Source organism: Cupressus sempervirens, chromosome 3 (assembly GCF_028749045.1).
Source record: "Cupressus sempervirens isolate cs-2001-9-10 chromosome 3, ASM2874904v1, whole genome shotgun sequence".
Lineage (NCBI taxonomy): Eukaryota > Viridiplantae > Streptophyta > Pinopsida > Cupressales > Cupressaceae > Cupressus > Cupressus sempervirens.
In genome coordinates this window covers 504,310,550-504,332,221 of record NC_143120.1, presented here as the reverse complement: position 1 = coordinate 504,332,221, position 21,672 = coordinate 504,310,550, and positions in this window count along the sequence as shown.

Sequence of the window (21,672 nt, the reverse complement as noted above, 5' to 3'; positions counted from 1 at the left end):
GCCCTAAGAGTCCATACCACAAACCTATCATGAAATGTTGCACAATTAGCATCTCTATTGTCTTTGACCCATAATTAATGCCGATAGGCATTCTATAATGGCAGAATGGGTGGAGTGGGATGGTGTGAGCATGTTAATGTTAACTTTTATTCTTCTAGATTAAATTTGACAACCATCTACTTGTCAAAATTTTAAATCTTATTATAAATAGTATATACTTTTAAAATAATTTAATAAATACGACATAAAATATTTGTTTAAATTATAATATTTGGAAATACAAATCCTCCATTTTTTTAGAAATTAAAATAAAAACATTTAGTTAAAAATTAAATAAATAGAGATAAAGGAAATATAAATAATTTTAGATATAGTAAATTAAATAATTATTATTTTATAGTGGATATCTATCGACATTTCGGTAGATAGATTTATTTAAGATATCTATACTAGTCTACACAACAACTATATCAGAAGCTTATTTTCTTGGCCTTCCTCAGTTGTTAACTTCAGAAAATTGCGGAAGATAATATTATTTTGAAACAAAACCATATGACACAATAGAGCCTAATGTTTGAATTTATTTGTCTTTCTCCACCCAATCAATTCTTTGTTCAGAATGCTCTCTAATTCAGAGGCAATGTTGTATTCTTGTGATAGGTAGGCATTCTAAGTCCTCATAGATAGATACATAAGGTCAATAGGAATTCTAGATTTGTGATCTTCTCCCAATACTTGACCCCAACCCCAATATGTCCTCGGGAAGAAACATAAAAAACTAGTAGTAAAAAAAGGAGTCTTATCGTACAGTTGAATTATTTTGTTCTTATCTTCTATGTTAATGAAGAAGACCACTTCCTTCAAACCAACACTCTTTACCATGCACTCATAATCCATAGGAAAATATTCTCTATCAAGTTTAGTAATTGCTTGAATACCTGACCCAAAGCATTCAGGTATCATGTTTTTGGTTATAACCAGGAGTAGGTTTCCATTAGCCTTCCTCACTATTCTGGTCTTTTCCCTATAACTTCTAAATAATGCATCTATTGATTCGGTATCAACATAAACATTAGGTACTATAAGCTTGGCCATGTCTAACTTCCAAGGGTTACATACTAGAATTATGTCCTCTCTCTTTGAACATAACAAACAAAGCAATGACCTACCATGAATTGATACATCAACATCCTACAACCCCCTTTAGCATCTACAAATAAACCCTTCATCCCTACATCTCGAGATTATGGCAATGGTTTTAGCAATATGTAATGTGGGGGATGAATGATTGAGTCTCCTTCAATGATCTCCTTCTTTTTCCTAGGCATTGTATTATTCTGCAACAAAACTAGAGAGGGAAAGAGACTCACTTACTGATTTTGGATAGCTATTCCAATCACTCCACAATCTTTAATACACTAGTGAGCTGCCCTTCTACTTATGTTTTTAAATTTACCATCATGAGTTCAGTGACATTAATACCTTTATGTTTCAAAGAAACACTCATATGTATGAAATGAATGCTCTGAATGATTTCCACCTTGCCTTACTATCAATCATCAATGTGTCATAATTTTGTACAAACCCTAGAAGCCTCGGTGTTTGAAATACTACTTTCTCTCTATTGCAAACCTTTGTTCATGCCCTTCCACGAAATAGTGATGGTCGTTGTTTCACACTCCTTGAGAACCTTGGATAGCGAAATAGTGATGGTCATTATTTGTAATCCCTTTGAAACAATTTATGTGAGATAGTGATGACCACTTCCCTTGCACTTTGCGATATATTTTGAAAATAATTTAGACCTTATTCATTTTTTATCAATTCAATCTGCTATTTTTCATATTCCCAACACCCATCAAAGTAGAAAGTTTTACAGAAAAGAAAGAAAGAGCCATACAAGGTGTTGAGAACAAAAAGGGTGCATTCAAGCCCTTTTTTGAATATTTCATTTAACATGGCACATGAGAATTTGTTGGGGCAAACACTAAATCATTTGCATATGAGAATTTTTTGGGGTAGACTAGGTTCATTTGGTAGCGGGAATTAGAGGGGAATTGGGATTGTCAAATCTTGAAATTGAGATTTTTAATGTTTGTGTTCAAAAAATAAAAATGGAAGGGATTTGTTATTCTTATTTACCCCAAAACCAACATTTGAATCTGCCACCTAAATAGGTGGAGTTGGGAAATTAATTCCAATTCTACTTAAATGGGAATTAGGGCAAACTAAACTCTATAATATTCTGAAATCCATATGCATAAACAAACATCAAATCAATAGTATTTTTTATTGCATGGGGTATTCTTCCCTTGCTTCTTGTCATGTTAAAACTTTATATATTATCAATAGTATTTTTATTGCATCATTAATTCTTCTGCTACCTGTTGCCATGTTAAATTTTATAATATTATTGATAGTATTTTGTATTGCATAGTTGATTCTCCCAATGCCTAAATTGGTGGATTGTGACAATTAGGAGAAGAATTGTTGTACTTGTTATTTCATTTCAAATTTTTTCTAAATTCGGCAAAGCCCAAGCCATCATCCTTGCCCTTGGATTCTTAGGAAATAGATAGCAATTGTTGAGTATGCACATCAACCTAGCAAAGAAAGCAATTGTACGTCACATGTGGCTTCATCAATACATTATATTGGATTCACCTTTCATTTTCCCATACAATTAATTAACCCTTCATTTTAATTTTTCGTGTTTGACTATTGCTATTTCAATTTCTTGAACTTTCATCTTGTTTTGTTTGCACATTTCTCAATTGCTTACCAAATCCTCTTTGAGAATGACCATCTTAAAAATGTCTTTTGAGTGGAATATAAAATGAATTTGGTGTGTGTTGTGTGTTCTTGGCTCTATAGAATTTGAGTCTCTATTGAATAGAAAGGATTCAAGTCTATGTTTCTCCTATTTCTATTGTTTCATGTGACTTCCTTTGTCATCATAGATGGTATTCCAACCCAGGCAATATTCCAATTCTAGGGAATCAAGTGCAAAAAATGTGTCTTCTCATTATAAATTCCAAGCCAACCAAATGGTTCCAGCCATATTTTGAAAATTATTTTTGGGATTTAAAACTTCTAGAATTGTCAAATACTAGAATTTGTCAATTCTAGCATTATTTAATTCTAGAAATCAAATGGGCCCTTAATCATTTGGGTGTGAGTTGGTGGAAAACAAAAGGCACATAAATTTAGAGTTTCTTGTGTTTCCTCCATGTTGCCAATAAAACTCCCAGTTATGCTCTTCCTTCCTGTAATTTTCATTTAACTTGTTAAAAAGAATCCATATTGAGAACCCACTTGAAACCCAATACCCCCGAAAGAGATTCAGCTAGTTTAACTATATGAGGTCTGGAATTAGCTTTAAAAGAGGGTAGAGTCCCTAGTGAAAAATACTTTTAAACCATAAGCTAAGAAATTTACCGATGAGTAAACCGCCAGAGATAAAGGTGAATGACTCCTTGCTAACCCCAAGCACAATCAATTTTCCATTGATCTTCAACAGGGAAATATATGGTTCCATCGGATGACATGCTGGAGTGGTGTCTAATACGTAATCTAAGCTCTCTGCTGCTCCCTGTCATACAGCTATACATTAGATATGTATCAATCTTACAGAAAATCAAGGAATAAATCACTGTTACCATTGAAATAGAACCCCAAACTAATTTAGCTTGGCTAAAGTAATGCTTGTATAGGAGACCAAAAAAATGCTGGACATCAAAACCAGGGAACTCAAATTGCCTCAGCTTTGCTAGGTGATGTTAGTATTGGAAAAAAAAATAAGTAAGAGCATTAATCATTACTCTTAGTAGGTGAGAGCAGTTAAATTTCTGTTTTTGACGTTTTTTTCAAAGCTTAAATTATTTTTAGTAGGTGAGCAGTTAAATTTCTGTTTTTGATGTTTTTTTAGGAGTTTAAACTATTTTCATTTTTTCAGTAGCTTATTTGGCAAGTTTATGATTTCTAAATAAGATTTGATGGTCACATTATCAAACATGATACCATATTAGTATGGTTTTTACCCAAGTGTTAATAGGGTCAAAAAAATGTAACACTAATAATCATGCGCTCAACCATGATTTATTGATGTCTGATGTCAAATCACATGATTTGTTGTTTTTTTCATCTAAGAAAATAGAAAAGTACCTGAGTTGTCCGGTTTGCACCTTGAGCCCTCAAACCAAATTTGGGTGCAAAGCAAGTACAAGTTCGCCTATGGGATTGTGTTGGGTATGCATAGGGTGTGTGCCAACATGGTGGATACTCATGGGTCCACATAGCCGCGAACCCATAAGTACCCACAATGTCGAGTGTACACCCTATGCATACCCAACACGAACATTAGGGAACCCATTGAGTACCCAAGTGAACCTGTGAGAACCTAAGACCCAAAGTTTAAAAAGTGGGCCCAAACTTGAGTTGAAAAATATTTTTAATTACATTTTATTCATAACTTTAAAAAACTATATTTCATTCAATTATGCTAAGTTACTGATTCTGATTCTGATGCAAATGTAGGATTCTGATGCACAGATGTGCGAATTTTTTTGTTTTGGATTTTGGATGTGTCTTTATATATGTAAAGAAATGCAGGAAATATACAAAAAAAAACCATTCCATTGCATGAATGGACAATGAATGGCCTCTTTTAGGGCCTTTTACGATTTAGGATAAAAAAGGAGCAAAAAAAAAGATTAAAATGGATCAAAGTTATCTCCTATTTCATCTCATTCAACTCCATTAAAATTGGAGGATTGAATCTCACTCTTGATCTAGACTGTGCACTCATATCGATCTTGACTATTGATCAAATTCTAGGATTCTATAAAAGAAACCTTCAATTTCTCATTTTGGGAGCATGCACATGAAAAGTATAGAACTAATGCTAATTTGATTACTCAAGTGTCTTGCATTTGAATTTTCTCTTGCTTTCATATGCTCATCATTTAGACTAAAATGCATTCATTTAGTTATTACTTTCCATTGTTCTTAGATTAATTTCAATTTCATCTAGATTAATCTAATATTTTTTCATTTGAAAAACATCAAAAACATAGATTAGATTGCATTTGCATTCTTCCAAATCCTTCATACTGGTTTGGTCTGGTTGTTGATCTCTCAATTCTAAGAGTGAATAGCTAAGTTACATGAGTACCCCTCCCCCCCCCCCCCCCTTCGGACCTCGAACTGGTTCGAGATTCGGGTCCGATTTGACCAAGGTTCGCCCAGAGTTCGATTTTCGAATCTTGGTTTGAACCATGGTTCGAACCCGGGCGGACCAGGCTGGGAAAATCGAACCAAGTTCGAACCCAGCCAAGAACCCGCCCACAGACGCAAAATTAAAGTTATTTATTTGCATTTTTTAATAATTCTTGGGGTCCACGTACCCTAAAAAGGTTTTATGAATTGGTTTTTTGTTCTCTCATAGTCATTTGTTGTTTCTAAATAGGTTGTTTTGCCTTGAAGGAGAGCACATAAGTTTTTGAGCAAGCATCCGGTTGTGCAAGGAGGAGTTTGAAGATTGACTTGTTGGTGTTCTTGAAGTGCGTGTGCATCATTTATACACATTTGCAAACTTGCAATGGCTGGAAAAGGACCAAGAGGTAAGATCTTATTCCATTTACTATTGTTTTGTTCTAGTTTTTCCATTTTTTTTTCATTTCTCTTTCAATCTTCATATGTTCTAAGTTCTTGAATCTTTTCCATTATTTCAAAATTCATCATTTTCTTGCATATAGATTATGAACATATATCTAATTAGTAATCTATTGTCATAGGGAAAGGTTCAAAAGTAATGTCATCTACCTCTTCATCAATAGGCAACACTGAACAAAGAATGGAAACCAACTCTGATTCTCCTCTATGGAAGTATGTAGACATTATAAAACCCATTCCAGGAGGTGGTGCATTTCGTTGGAGATGTCGAGGATGTGATGTAGAAAGAAATAGTTCTTATTATCGTGTGGTAGGCCATCTATGTGGTTATACTGGAAGAGGAGTCAAGAAATGCCCTGGCAAAAATGGTGTCCCTATACCAAATCACATCGTGTTAAAAGATATTGAAGAGCATGAGGCACCAGAAGAGAGAGAAGGACACAGGGCAATAGAACTCGGTAGTAGTAGCAATAAAAGTAAAAAAGCTAAGGGAATGCAGCCCCCCTCAGATGTTATTGTACAAGACCATCCCTTCTTCAATACTACAATGGACACTGACACTGAATCTGTCCCCATTGTACACAAAAGAAAGGGGCCAATAGAAACTTCTTTTCAAAACAAGGCTCAGGATATTGCTGACATTAAGGTGGGAAGATGCCTCTATGCAAATGGGTTGTCTTTTAATGTTGTCCACTCTCCGTTTTGGAAGGACATGTTGAGGGGTGCCAATGAAGCTCCAAAAGGGTATTGTGGCCCCGGTTATGAGAAAGTGTGCACCACCTTGTTGGATGATGAGGTCCAACGGGTTGAAAATCAATTGAAGCCCATAAGGGACTAATGCGTTGAGACAGGGGTGACAATTGTTTTAGATGGCTGGAAGGATTCTAGGAACCGTCCCTTGATCAATGTCCTTGCGGTGTCCCCTAAAGGGGCAATGTTTCTGAAAGTGGTGGATTGTGAGGGCAAAGTAAAAGATGGGCCATTTATTGCTGATATCTTAATTGAGGCCATTGAACAAGTGGGTGCAAGAAACGTTGTCCAAGTCATAACGGACAATGCAAAGAATTGTAGAGTAGCAGGTTTGTTGGTTGAATCACGATATCCACATATCTTTTGGACACCTTGTGCAGTCTATTCACTCAATCTTATGCTACAAAAGATTGGGAACCAAATTGAGTGGATCAAAATAGTGTATGAAGAGGCCGAGGACATACAAATGTTTGTCACAAACCACCACATGACTCAATCTCTTTTCAGGAACTACTCAAAATTGGAGCTATTGAAGGTAAATGAACTTGAACTCAAATTAGTAATTTAATTTTTAATATTTGACAATTTCTGATTTTTCATATTTTACTTGTGTAATTGCTAATGTGTATACTTTTCTTAGTTTTCTAAAATATGTATCTAATAGTTGTTTTTTGCTCTAATTTATGTCACAGGTTGCTGAGACTCGTTTTGCATCACATATAATCGTCTTAAGACGACTTGTGCAAGTGAAAGATGCACTTCAAGGTATGGTAATCAGCAACAATTGGGGTGTATGGAAGCAAAAGAACACTGAAAGGGCAAACAAAATAAAGGATAGGCTATTGGCTGACTCATGGTGGGAACGTGTGGAATATCTCCTTAAGATCACCGAGCCCATTATAAGCATGCTTAGGTACACTGACATGGATAGGCCTTGCCTTGGAGAGATCTATGATGGTATAGACTCGATTGAGAAGATCAGGCAAGTTATAAATGAGCAGGAGCAAGATCCGCAAGAGACCTTTTTCAAACAAGTGCAAAAAATTATTGATGAAAGATGGAACAAAATGACCACTCCATTACATTTGCTTGCCTATGCCTTGACCCCCAAATACTATAGCTCACAATATTGTGATCTACCAGGAAGGTTGCCACCATACATAGATATGGAAGTGTCTGACGGGTACCAGGCAACATTTAGAAGAATATTTCCTGATGATGATATAAGAGATGTAATCATGGATGAGTTCATAGAATTTGTCAATGCTATAGGTCTAAGTAATGATGCTCTTCGTCATCGGTTCAAGAAGCATGCTCGTGGTTGGTGGTATCTCCATGGCCAAAAATTCTAAACATTGCAGCCCCTTGCAATCAAAGTTATATCACAAGTAAGTTTTATTTTTTTTTAAATTAGCTCACTTTATCTTCAAAAGAATTTTTTAATAAGATTGAATTAATTCCTTTTTAACTGCCTACCCTATGTTGTCTTTATAGGTTGCTAGTTCTTCTGCATCAGAAAGAAATTGGAGCGCCTATTCTTTCATCCACTCGGTGAAGCGCAATAGGTTGCAATCAAAAAAATCCAAGAACCTGGTATTTGTGCATAACAACTTGCACCTTCTTTCACACAAGAGTCAAGAATACAAAGAAGGGGAGACAAAGAAGTGGGATGTAGATGCAGAGATTGTGGACTTGGATGCTTCCACTGCTATGCTTACAATTGATGATTTTGATAACTTTGATGCCAATACCATTGTTGATTCTGCTGCTAATCCCATTGGCCTTGGTGCAAGTAATAGCGTAGGCGAAGAAGGAGGAGATGAAGAAGAAGATGAAGAAGAAGAAGATGAATATGAAGAAGATGAAGATGAAGAATGAAGAACTTAGAACTAGAAATTCAGAATTTTAATAGATTTTCATTCTATTAGTTACTGTTAAACATTGAACGTGAAACAATGACACTTGAACTTGATATTTTAAATGTTTTGAATCTTTCATCTTTGATGTTGAAGTTAATTGAATTATGTTACTATATGATGGTATGCTCACCATGATACATTGATATGTTATTGTTTATGTTGTTTTAAAGTTTTAAATGTGTTTATGGTACTATGCTACATTCTAATTTTAACTCATGCTTCATAAAAATGTATATATATATATATATATATATATATATATATATATATATATATATATATATATATATATATATATATATATATATATATGTTTTTGTACTAAGGAACCCAAACAAACCCAAACCCCTTTCCAAAATTTCGTCGAACCAGCGAACCGGTTCTCGAACCCGAACCCGAAACTGAACCACGAACCGACAACTTAGGTGAATAGCAAAACCTCGTCTAGTTAGAAGGCAATAGATTACCTTGTGTAGGCATACCAAATGGAAAATCCCATGGTCATTTTGGGATGTTTCTGACATGTAAAGATCATGTTGAAGTGTGTGTGGATTTAGAGGCCCATAATTAGCACTCACATTTCCTAGCCCCCATCATGGGGTAGAAAAATCAATTTTCTGGCCTCAATTTTTAATTATTTTTTGACATTCTGACATTTATGTATGCACAATTCAACGAATTCTCATGCGATAAGATCATTCCTCGCATGAAGAAATTGAATCTTTGCATTCGTCTCAGTACTTTCTCGTGTGATAAAGTGTATGCTTGCATGAAGAAACCAATTTCTTGTGCAACACACAATGTATCCTCATGTGAAACCTTGTAGAGTTTTGCGCAAGATTTGACACTAGTAAAGGAAAAATTACAATTTTGAATTATGTTTTTCAATAATGACTTTGATCTAACACTTGTTTCTGAAGCATTTGTTTTTTATTTTTTATTTTTGAAGCAACTTAACAATGATTTGCAAATTGATTGTCAAATACACCTTGATACAAACATACAAACAATACTAATGATTTGACTACAGGATGTTCAGTCAAAGATTTGCTTGTCAAAGAACAAATTTAAACCTACTCAAATATTGCATATGTTTTAATGCTTTCTTACACACATAGTTTAATAGGGCTTGTGAGCATCGTAGGGCTCTAGATAAAGGAATAGGGGAGTATGCTTTGTGCTACTTGGAAGTGATGCACAAGAGTAAATCAGAAACCTAGGCACCTTTGGAAGATGGTACCTGAGGGATGTAAGAAAGTTAGTGGTTCTCCCAAGCAAATCTTCTTATGAAGAGATGATAATTTCCTTTTAGGAAAATCAAAATATTGGAAAAAGACACGTTGGGATTGATAAGCTAACTTAGTTATGAACATGTTCTATGTGTTTGGGTAAGGTGACAAGGTAGATGAGCATACTCTTTTCCCTTTGGGAAAATCAAAAACTTTGACCCTTGAATCTGAGCTATAGTCCAAGTCAACCTTTGGAGGGCCCACTAGAGTGATCCAACCTCTTGGAATGACCTAGGTGAGCACACACCTAACTCTGGTGATTCCAACTCACTCTAATAAAGAAGATTTGTAGAGAAAAAGACTCAAAAGCCATGTTAATTTCTTCTTCTTGATTTTGATATCACATATCAAGAAGAAGCTTTGTTTGTTGCATTGGTCAACCCTGCCCCTAATCTGATAGTCAAGTGTGTGCACTTACAAATGTTGGTGTGGGTTGATGGCCTCAACTTTATTCACAAAGCCACTGGGGATTAATATGAAATAAAAGCCTATTAAAAACTTTATAGACAATTCCTACCTAGTTCACCTCCGAAAGGGGGCATAATCTTTGTGCAAGGAGGGGGAAGAATCTCTCTTGTAGATCCTCACCATAGGCATGTACCTGGATGTTGGAAGGTGGTATACACCCTTGACCCCTACCACAAGGGTGCTCATTAAGAATATATGTTATTGAGTCCTTGAAATACACTGAAAATATAGGCACCCTTTAGTGGGGTGACAAGGCTATGTGAGGTGAACGCATGTGTATAAGTGTGAGACACAGATTTTATTGCCTCTACCATTTCTGGTTATAGAGATAAAAGATTGTTTTTTTCAAGTCTACAAATTTTCCAAACAACAAAAGGTCAAGGCTCCCTCATCCTTCCAAATTTCTTTCCTTAGACAGATTGCTTACATCTACTATTTGCATCCCTTGTCTAAGAAACAACTATTTACTTGCAAACCAACATGATGTCCAAAGTTTGAAAATGATGTCCATGTCTAGTTGAAACTTCCAAATACTATCAATATGTTATTCAGAAACTACCAAAATCATCAAAATCTTTTCAAGTATAGTCTAAACCTTTCAATTTTGTCCTTTCCTTGCCTGTAGTTTTGCAAAACTTCATGCAATAAAACACCTTTAGGACTATCAATTAACATTTCCTCATGCAGTCCTATGTACTTCCTTGTATGGGAAGTTGAGAATCCTTGTTCAAAATTTTACCCAAACATAGCAATTTTTGTCAAAATCTTGTCTTTACTGCCAATCTGTCACTTCCTCATGCAACTCTGTCCAAATCTTCATGTGAGAAAACACCTACAAATTTTTTGTTTTGAATCCTTGTGTGAGCTTTGGTCATAAAACTATTGACATTGGTCTACCAGAGGTGTTCCCTTGCTTGGTTATCAGTATTTCCTTGCTTGAATGTCATTTCCTCATGCAATTCTGTCCATAATTGTCCAAAAATAATGAGCTATTCTGAGCTCCCGTGTTAAAACTCGATCCAAATCTAATCAGTATCCAAAAAAATTTAGTCATTCCTCTGTTTGCAATAGTATAAAACTCAAATTTCCTTCTTAGTCGATTACTTGTGATTTGCACACAAACTAGTCTCCTTACTTAGTTGTCCTATTTTCCTCTCTTTTGTTTGTTAAACCTTTCATCATGATAGTCAAAACTTTCAGTTGTTCTAGCTATTTCTCTAACTATTTGTACCTAGATATACAACACACTTACTTACTTTGAGACAATGTTCTAATGTGATCCTTGTTCAAACTTTGTCTTAAGCCATTGTCTATGACTATTGCAACAAGGAGAGGACATGTGTTTCCTCCCCATAGACCAAGACGTAGTAGAGATAGAGGTAGAATATCACAGCAAAGGTCACTCCCAGTTTTACATATAGTCTAAATTTGGCGAAGGGTCATCATAATCTCTTTCACCTATTGGTCCACCTAGTGCTCAAAGAATATTTTCCATAAACTTGCAACAAACTAGGAATCCATTATATAAAGAACATTCTTAGTCGATCACTTGTGATTTGCACACAAACTAGTCTCCTTACTTAGTTGTCTTATTTTCCTCTCTTGTGTTTGTTATACCTTGCATCATGATAGTCAAAACTCTCAGTTGTTCTAGATATTTCTCTAACTATCTGTACCTAGATATACAACACACTTACTTACTTTGAGACAATGTTCTAGTGTGATCCTTGTTCAAACTTTGTCTTAAGACATTGTCTATGACTATTGCAACAAGGAGTGGACACGTGTTTCCTCCCATAGACCAAGACACAGTAGAGAAAGAGGTAGAAAATCACAACAAAGGTTACTCCCAGCTTTACATATAGTCTGAATTTGGTGAAGGGTCATCACAATCTCTTTCACCTATTGGTCCACCTAGTGCTCAAAGAATATTTTCCATAAACTTGCAACAAACTAGGAATCCATTATATAAAGAACATCTGGATATTGACAAGACACTTACATCTTTGAACAGAATAGCTAAACTTTTGTTCCAAACACCTATATAGTTGAAACATATTGAAACCTTCTACACTCCTAGAATGACTAATCAAGATCAAGAAATAGGAGACAATACCAACAAGAATACCAAAGAAATGAAAGGATGAAAGAACCTTACACCTACATGAATGAGTATGGGGATACTGAAGAGATGCCCCTCGAAGGCATAAAGTACTTTTAGAAAATGATTGAAATCTTGCTCCATGATGAGAAAGAAAAATATTTCCTCAAACTCACTCAAGAAGGAGCAAAACTACCTGAACATTTCAATGTTGAAACAATTGTCACACAAGAAGAGGAAACTAAAACCTCCAAGTTACAAAAAAAAACTCCAATCCATGTAAGAGAAATTAGCCTGAATGATGAGAGACAAAGATAAGCCAATTAAACATTACATGTTAGACACTATTTGTCCATTTCCTTTCAACAAGGACTTGTATATGCCTCCTTTTTGTAGAGGAGTTGAGTTACCCAAATACAAAAAATACTTAGGAACATCTGATCCCTAAGATCATTTGAGGGAGTTCGGTGATTTTTCTATGGAATTTGTGCACAATCAAACGTATCTCATGCATTTGTTCCCATGGAGTCTAGGGGGTCAAGCCATGGAATGGTTTTTAAGATTACCTATTGGTATTAAAACATTCGATGAGATTGCTAATATGTTTATTCAATAATACTCACATAATATACAACATCTAGTCAACATACAAGATTTGTGTAACCTTAAATAAAATATTGGCGAACTTTTCCTAATGTTTCTCTAAAGATGGCAACAATTGTATACCAAATACTCATGAAAAATCATTGAAATAGAAAAACTCAATATCTTCATGGATAATCTTTTACCTAATTTTGGGTATAGAATACAACTTCAAAGTCCACAACCTTTGAAGTTATGATTACACAAGCCATTTGAATAGAGGAGTTCATGGGGGCAAAATAACCCTTCAAAGAGACATCAAGCAAGGGTCTACCTCTATAAGGATAAATCCAAGTATGCTAACAAGAATCGAGAGGTAGTACATGATGGAGTAGCAAAAAATATTACTCCCAAACCCTCTAAAATGAATTTCAATCTCACAGACAATATCAATGTGTCTAAAACTAATAACAAATCTACTCTAGATAATGAGACATTTGGGAATAAAAGAAAGAACTCGTCTTGGGTTACTCAACCTAAACATGAATACATACCTCATGGTGAACCTATAAATGTGGTCTATAAAACCTTGCTTCAAAATTAGATCATTACTCCACTGGATAATTCTTGTCCTTATGATCCACAACCATGACCCACATGGTGGAATGAGAATGCTTATTGTGAATACCATTAGAAGAAGGGTCACAAAACAAACAATTGTATCAATCTACATCATAAAATTCAGGACCTAATTGATGATGGTGAAATAGTTGTTGGTGCACATAATAAGAATTCATACCACAAAGCTTTTAAGGAGCCATTTCCACATTATGACAAGGGAGAAAGCTTTAAACCAAAAACCAATAACAAGGTCAACTATGCATACACTAGATGATAATGTGATCAACATGGTTGAACCTTTGGACTTTGAACATTGTTATATTATCATGATTAAAGGAAAACATGATAATACAAAACCTAAGACTCCATTTGTCTTAAGAGGTGCTACATGCCTTACATCTAATCAAGAATAATCACAATATTGTGCCAATGTTGTTACACATTCTCATGCCAAGATAGTACTTAAAGGCCCTATACCTTATGCTCCTGAGGTAGATCAACATAAAGAAAAACCTATTGTTGGACCATCTATAAAAAATACAAAAATTGCAACATCCTCCACAGTTACCAACTATAGTATCTTTGACCAATTGCAATGAACAAATGCTCAAATAAAAATCTTTGAATTACTTAAAATCTTGCTTGCTCATAGACAGATTCTTGATAAAGCCCTCAATGAGGCACCTCAAGATCTTGATCTTGATAGGTTTCAATCTATGGTGGGTCATTTGACCTCACCTCATTATTTGTCCTTTTTTGAAGAGGACAATAATTCATTGAATCATCCTCTAATCAACCGTTGCACATTGAAGTTATGATACATCAAAAACGTGTTCTCGTGTGCTCATAGACAATGGAGCTAGTCAAAATATATATTTTTCTACTTTGCTCAAATAATTGGGTTATTTTGAAGAGTCTATTGATCCTCATCACAAAATAACCATCAAGGCATATGATGAAGTTGAACGTAAATCCCTAAGTCATGTTGTGTTTCCTCTTTGAGTTGGTCCAATTGAAAGAGATGTTACTTATCAAGTTTTAGATATTCCATTAGCATACAATATCTTGTTAGGGAGACTATGGATACATGAAATTCAAGAAGTGCCTTCAACATATCATCAATGTGTCAAGTTTCCATTCCAAGGCTCTAAAGTTACTATACCTGCTACTACTGGTTACACCTATAACATGCTAATATCTGCTAAAAGATTTTTACCTACTAAGAGAGAATCTATAGATCATCGTGTCAATAAGCTAAAAGAAATGGAGAAGTCACTCAAGTTAACAAAAATTGGGATGGACTAATATCATATTGAACCTATTATATCTTTGACATCTCTTCCTGAGTCTCACTGTCATTATGGGAGACCATCTAGAGTGAAGAGACCTTTTGTGCTATCACCTTAGACAAATTCAATGGTGCCTTTTTCAGAGCTACTATACCTCTAGAAGAGGAAGATAAAAATGGAGCCATCACTACATGGTTATATAAAGAGGAAATTCCAGCCGATTTGACGAATCAGTCTCGTGAGATCACTCTCGAAAAGTATGGTCCAGGTCTTAAGCTAATCAAATTCTTTGGTTACAAAGGAAATGGTCCAATTGGATGTAACAACAATGACTTGATTGATCATATCAAAGCAATATCGAGAAGGCCTTGGGACACAACAGGTTTAGGATTCAAGAAGGTTACCTTTCATATAGGGATCAATAAATTAATACTAGAATCTAAAAGTTCATCTGAACATGAGTCACAAACTTTCCATTCATCTCCTTCTCGAATCCATATCTGGTGATAACCACTCTTGAGATCTATCTTTGTGAAGTATTGAGCTCCACTCAAGCAGTCCATAAGATCATCCATCCTTGGCAAAGGAAACCGGTACTTGATGGTTATCCTATTTATAGCTCGAGAATCTGTACACATCCTCCACTCTCCATCCTTCTGTGGTGTGAGTACTGCAGGTACTGCACATGGACTCAGGCTCTCTCAAATCAAGCCCTTCCTCAACAGCTCCTGAACCTGTCTATTTAGCTCCTCTGTTTCAGTAGGAGTCATCTTGTCAGCAGCCTTGTTAGGCAAACTAGCTCCTGGAATCAGATCTATCTGATGACTGATTTGCCTTACTGGTGGTAATCCATCTGGAACATTATTAGAGATAATATCTCCAAATTCCCCTAGTAAATCTGAAACTTCAAGTGGTATTTCGCTACTACCTTCTTTATCTTTCCTAGGAATCAAAGCATAGCACATATGCTGATGTTTCATGCCATCTAAAAACTTCCTTTCATCAACAAGACAAATCCTAGCACTGCTATATACCTTTTCACCTTCCTTTTTCATGGGCTTCAATTTGTGGCGAACTCCATCCTTTGTCAGAGAGTATGTGTTTGCATGTCCATCATTGTACTACATGTCTATCAAACTGCCATGGTCTACCCAACAATAGATGGCAAACATCCATCGAAATAACATCACAGAGAACTTCATCATGGTAACTCCCAATTTTGAATTTCACTAAACATTGTTCACTTACCAGGACCTTATGATAATCTTTTACCCAAGCAATCCGATAGGGCTGGGGATGTTTCTCCCTCTTGAGCTTCAGCTTAGAGACCATCTCTTCTGATACCAAGTTATCAGTGCTACCACCATCAATGATCACATCACAAAATTTATCCTCACACTTGCATCTAGTACATAACAGACTCCTCCGTTGTCCTGGTTCAATCTCACCACTTAGTAGGACTCTTTCATTTACCAAGGTCTCTCCTCTTTTTGCATCCTCTGAATGCGATGATTGTGCATCCTCATCCACATGAGCAACCCTAGCTTGGCCCTCAGCTCTCCTATCTGTCCTTCCTTGTCGTTGAGGGCATTCAAAGGCACGATGGACTTCTTCATTGCAATGGAAATAGGTACCATGGAAGCTGCCTCTTCCTTGTCCACATCCTCTACCTCTTCCTCACTAATTTCCAAAGTCTTGATCATGGGAGTGGTTGAAACCCTCATTCCTTTGGTTCCTGCTAGTACCCACATCTTCATTTTTCCTTTGGGTTTCATTGTGGCCTCCAGATGATCTACCGCTTCCCCTTCCTCCTTGACTGTGCCCTCTTTGTCTTCCTTCAAACCTTTTATTCAGCTTCTCTTCAACTCATAGGGAAAATTGGTATGCCTCTTCAATGCTGGTCATTCTTACCAAACTTAATTCCTCTTGGATGCTAGGTCGCAACCCACTGATATAACGAGCAACCTTCTCCTTATTTGCTTCTGCATGCCCTGCTCTAATCAAGAGTCGATAAAACTCCTTTGTATATTCTTGGACTGATCTTCCTGCTTGCTTTAACCCATGCATCTTCTTAAACAAATCAAGCTCGTAGTCCATAGGAATGAACTGCTTCTTCAATTTGTCCACCATGCGATCCCATCTTGTGATCTTCTCCTTTCCTCTTCTGTTTCTTTCCAATTGGACCTCTTGCCACCAGATTTTGGCATGGCCTTTCAGTTTGGCCTTTGCAAACTTAACCCTATCTGGGTCCCTGATATCCTCATACTCAAAGTATTCTTCCAGTTCATTGATCCAATCGATCAACTCATCTGGTTTCAGATTTCCTGAAAATACACCCACTTCAATTGTAGGTCTTTTCCCAAACTTAGTAATGGCCCTAAAAAGCGTTTCCTCCGCATGATTTAGAACTTCCCGGTCAAATTCCCCTTCTGGTCCAATTTCATCTTCTTCGTTGTCATCTTCACTTTCATCACCTGCGGCCACCATTGTTCCTCTACGGAGCTCCTCCTGCAATGCTAGTACCTGCCTTTGGAGGGCTCTAACCTCCTTAGGATTAATAGCTCCGGCCCTTCCGCCATGCTCTCTTTGTGGAGGCATCTTCTTAACTCAAACCCACAACCACACAGTCCTGGTGCAAATTGCCTCACAGTCGGCGCTCTGTCTACACACTCAAGAAAAGCAGCTCTGATACCACTTGATGGGGACACAACCCAAGAACAGAATGGACACAACAAAAAAAGGGAAATTGTATTAACTGAAAAATAAGCTAGTACATTCAGTACAGAGAAAATAAACTTCAAAACATGCCCTAAGGGCTTACAATAGCATAAATGTGGAGATAATTTCTCCTTTCAGTACCTCCTCTCAAACTCCACTCTGAACTGCCTTTTACAATGTCAGAAATCTCCTTAAATAGACCTCGAAGGGTTAAGGACTAGGAATACATTCTAGAAAGTGCTAGTAGGCATCCATCGACCAAATAGAAGGTTCCAGAAGCTACGTTAGAAGTCGACGCAAATCTAGAAGAATCCAGAAATGGTAACCAAACTTCCGGGAGGCATAACTTTTGAACCATAACTCCGATTGATGAACCATTTACATTTTCGGAAAGCTCTCAAAGTGCTCTATAGCCCTCTAGAAAAGCTTTGCTCGTCCCCTATTTTTGGGCCCTTTTAAAGGTCATTTAATGCCCCTAACCTGACTTTGAAGCATTCTTAGGAGGTCTCCAAAACCTGAAAAATCACAATAAATTTCAAACCGTGGGGCCTTTTGACCTAATTCTTTTTGTGGAATGTTCTAAATCACAATTACATTCATTTGGCCAATTTACACCTCCTAGTTCTCCAAAATGATGGCTCAATTACATACTCCCATTTTTTTGGGATTTACACGAACACTGATAATGGAACTGTGAGAGTTGGAACCTTTATTTGACCCAAATGGGTATCCAAAAATGAAAACAAATGAAACAGAAACTAAGTCTAAGTACAATTTTTTTGGGTGACACAGGATTGCCCTTATACCTCTGGATGCTCCTGCATCAATAGGAGCTAGATGATGATATCATTTCGAATCCTCATCCTATTCTTGAAATAAGACATTACATATATAAGTGTGAAGTACAAATTCTGCATCCATATTGTTATAATAATTCAATAGTTTGTGAATATGAAAATGTTCTATAATTGTCCTAGATAAATAACCCTTATTCGTTAACTTCTATGTCCAATACTATTCTGGTTTATTATTATATAGGCATACTATTTTAATGAATTTCTTACATTTTATCCTTTATTATTTTCAACTATATTGATGGCTTATGAACTAGGTGCTACTAACTAGATTTTTAAATTAACGATCAATTATTTATTTTTGCAGCTAGTACAATGTATTACCACCTACTAACCCTTTATCAATAATTAATATTTTAATTTTAATATTTCGAACACTAAGCTTACATGCTTCTAATAACCATTACTTACTAACCATGAACCTCCACTAGCCTCTTTTATATTATTCAACATACAAATCTCATTTTTAATCAACTTCTTCCTACTTAATTGAAGGATACCTTGTACTAATTAGAGGGATTATAATCTCATGTTCTAAATATATATCTTTATATGTCATCAAAATGATAGACATATTATTTTATATTTTTGCATGTCCTAACTAACATATTATTTCTCATTGTCATACTTTACCTTTACCTATAAATCATATTACACATTACTTATAGTATGCTACGTTCATTGGTTATAGTTTATTTGAAGGTTAATTATAATGACTTAACAAATGTATATATACTATTTAATATACATGTGCAAAATAATTAAAAATATAGAGGTAATGTGAAGCATGTTCCCTAAACCCCAGATTAATTATATTGCTACCAAGTATTATTTTCATGATCTTAATAATAACTCATAACCTAAGGTGTCTTCCAAAATAAATCTACCTAATATAACATAACTAGATATTACTAACTAACATCTTAATCCTATCTCCCTAACACTTTTGACACATGATTTAATATAATAGTCTAACCTATAAATAAATCTAACCACCTTTATTTGATATCTTATTATCCCTACCACTAAAATAGATGCCTATCTCCCTTTTCCCAAGATTGTCTACTTTCCTAACCTACCACCTAGCACCTATCCCTTATAACATGCCTACATCTAATTCTTTGCATTTTAACTTTACTAACTACTTTTCCAACCCCCATTCCAAGAAAAATTCTCTTATAGGTTCACATGAGAGGAGGGAAGGCTCTTCTTTCCTTCTGATCCCTCCCTTTTAGCACTTTTCCCAAGATGATAAGGACGGTTAGGGGTCTTGTCTTGGTTGAAAGGCCTTTTAAATTTTATCCCCTCCACTTTTAATTCAATCTTGTCATCTCCCCCAAGACTAGGCATACTTGCTAGGAGTGGGTACACACTCCCATTTGTGAGGAGAGAGGGTAGGTTGGAAGACCAAGGATGGGCAGCTTGGAAGTGATGAGGATTTTTTTTAAAATATACTTTAGTTAAATAGGTGTTATGAATGGATCTACTTACCAAGAATACTTAGGTGTCATGTGTCTTAGCTATTTTTTTGTATTTTTTTTTGTATTGACCACATCTAATCCTAGGGTACTAGCATCTATTATTATACTTATCTTGTTCATAGGTAATATCCTTATTTATTTATTTATATATTTTTTTGTTGTAGATTGTGACATGCAGTCACATGTCTAACACTAGCATAAAGGGTGAAATAAGAAAGGTTTATTTCCTAAATCATTATTTGATGGTTCTCTTTTGTTGATAGGACTAGATGCTAGGAATATGCTTTGGATTATTTTATTGTATGTAATTGGGGAGAGGAATTATTTCCTTCTCCCATACAATTTCCAAAGAGTAAAATGCATCTATAGCATAGTCTCCCTTAAGGATTTTTAGGCTAGATCATATGTGGAGTTATACTTATCCATTTCAACTATGGATTTAAGATAGTTTATTTGATGATAAATTTATGTAACTTCATACATCTCATTAGTCTAGAGATTTATTGGTGCTAGAGGCTTAAAATTTATATACTCTCCATACAACCAACTATAAAGAGTTTCCAAAATGAATATACCTCTAAATGAAATTATTTATTTCCAAGAACATATTGAATCACTTCCTATGCATACATAAGATCTATTAAGAACTTAATATTTTCATTGCACCAAGATACATATCCGAAAACCTTGAAAATGAAATTACTCAAGTCGGCATTCAACAATCATTACAATATTTTTCTCACATGAGAGTTCCATTAGGTTTAGCCATTGTTTGCATACCAAAATCTAGGCAAGGACAAGAACTAAATTACATAACTTCAATTTGGCTTCTCATAATAACATGTATTCTCTTACATGAAAATTATCTCTTTTGCAAGGACAATTGTACACAAAGAAGTAATCTCTCTCACATTACAAGGAAATACATTAGAAGTTTGATAACACAACACAGTCACAAGATGACATGGAAAGCATTGGTCTCTTCACTACACTTGGTTCTTCAACAGTGCCAAGGGTGAAACCCTAATCTCCTCAAGGGTCTATCTTCACAAAACTTGCAAAACAACACAAAAACTAGGAACCATGGAGGCTCACCTCCCATCCTAGGCTTCTATGAAGCCACCCATCAAGCAGGGGAAAACAAAGCTAGAATGGGGGTACACACAAACATTTACAAATGCATACATCCACACAACACAAAACACTTAACAATCCCTTCCATGGCTTGCACAATGATTCACCATTGGAATCATGAATATGTTGGGTGAAGGTGGGCTCTTCAAAGAGGAGATTTCCTATGTCAATATAATTCACACACATTAAATTTCACCATGCCTCTACAAGGCTTGCACCATACATTCTTCTCTTCACAATTTCCACTTATCACCCCCAAATCATAATATGAATACAATGGCTTCAATGGAGCCCATACTCCATGAAGTTTCCCCCCCCCCTTTTGTCCAAGAGAAGAGGCTCTCAACTACATTGTTGAGCCCAACTAACCCCTTCACCCAAGGCTTCTCTTCCCTCCCAAGGGTGAGTGAAGCCTTCACACCCATGAACAAATTCAACATTCAAAAAAAACAAAGAGATAAAGGAAGAAAACTAACAAAATGCATGAAACTCATTGCACAATCACAACAAAACACAAAAATTACAATAACAATACATGATTCCATAACAACACTCCATACTTGCAGATTCATTATGTAATGCTAAAACAAAATGCTCATGGTTTGAGCACCAACCTTGGTCCAAGCTAAAGGCAATGATAGTTGATGAAGAGTACCCTTAGCCTCCCTCCAAAACCCTAACTATCTCTAAAATTAGAGAGTGGGTGAACAACCCACTAGTTTGTCCAAGACTCTCTAAAAAGGATTTCCCACTAACTATTTTGGTAAAAACACCCAGCCACTTCCTCTTACAA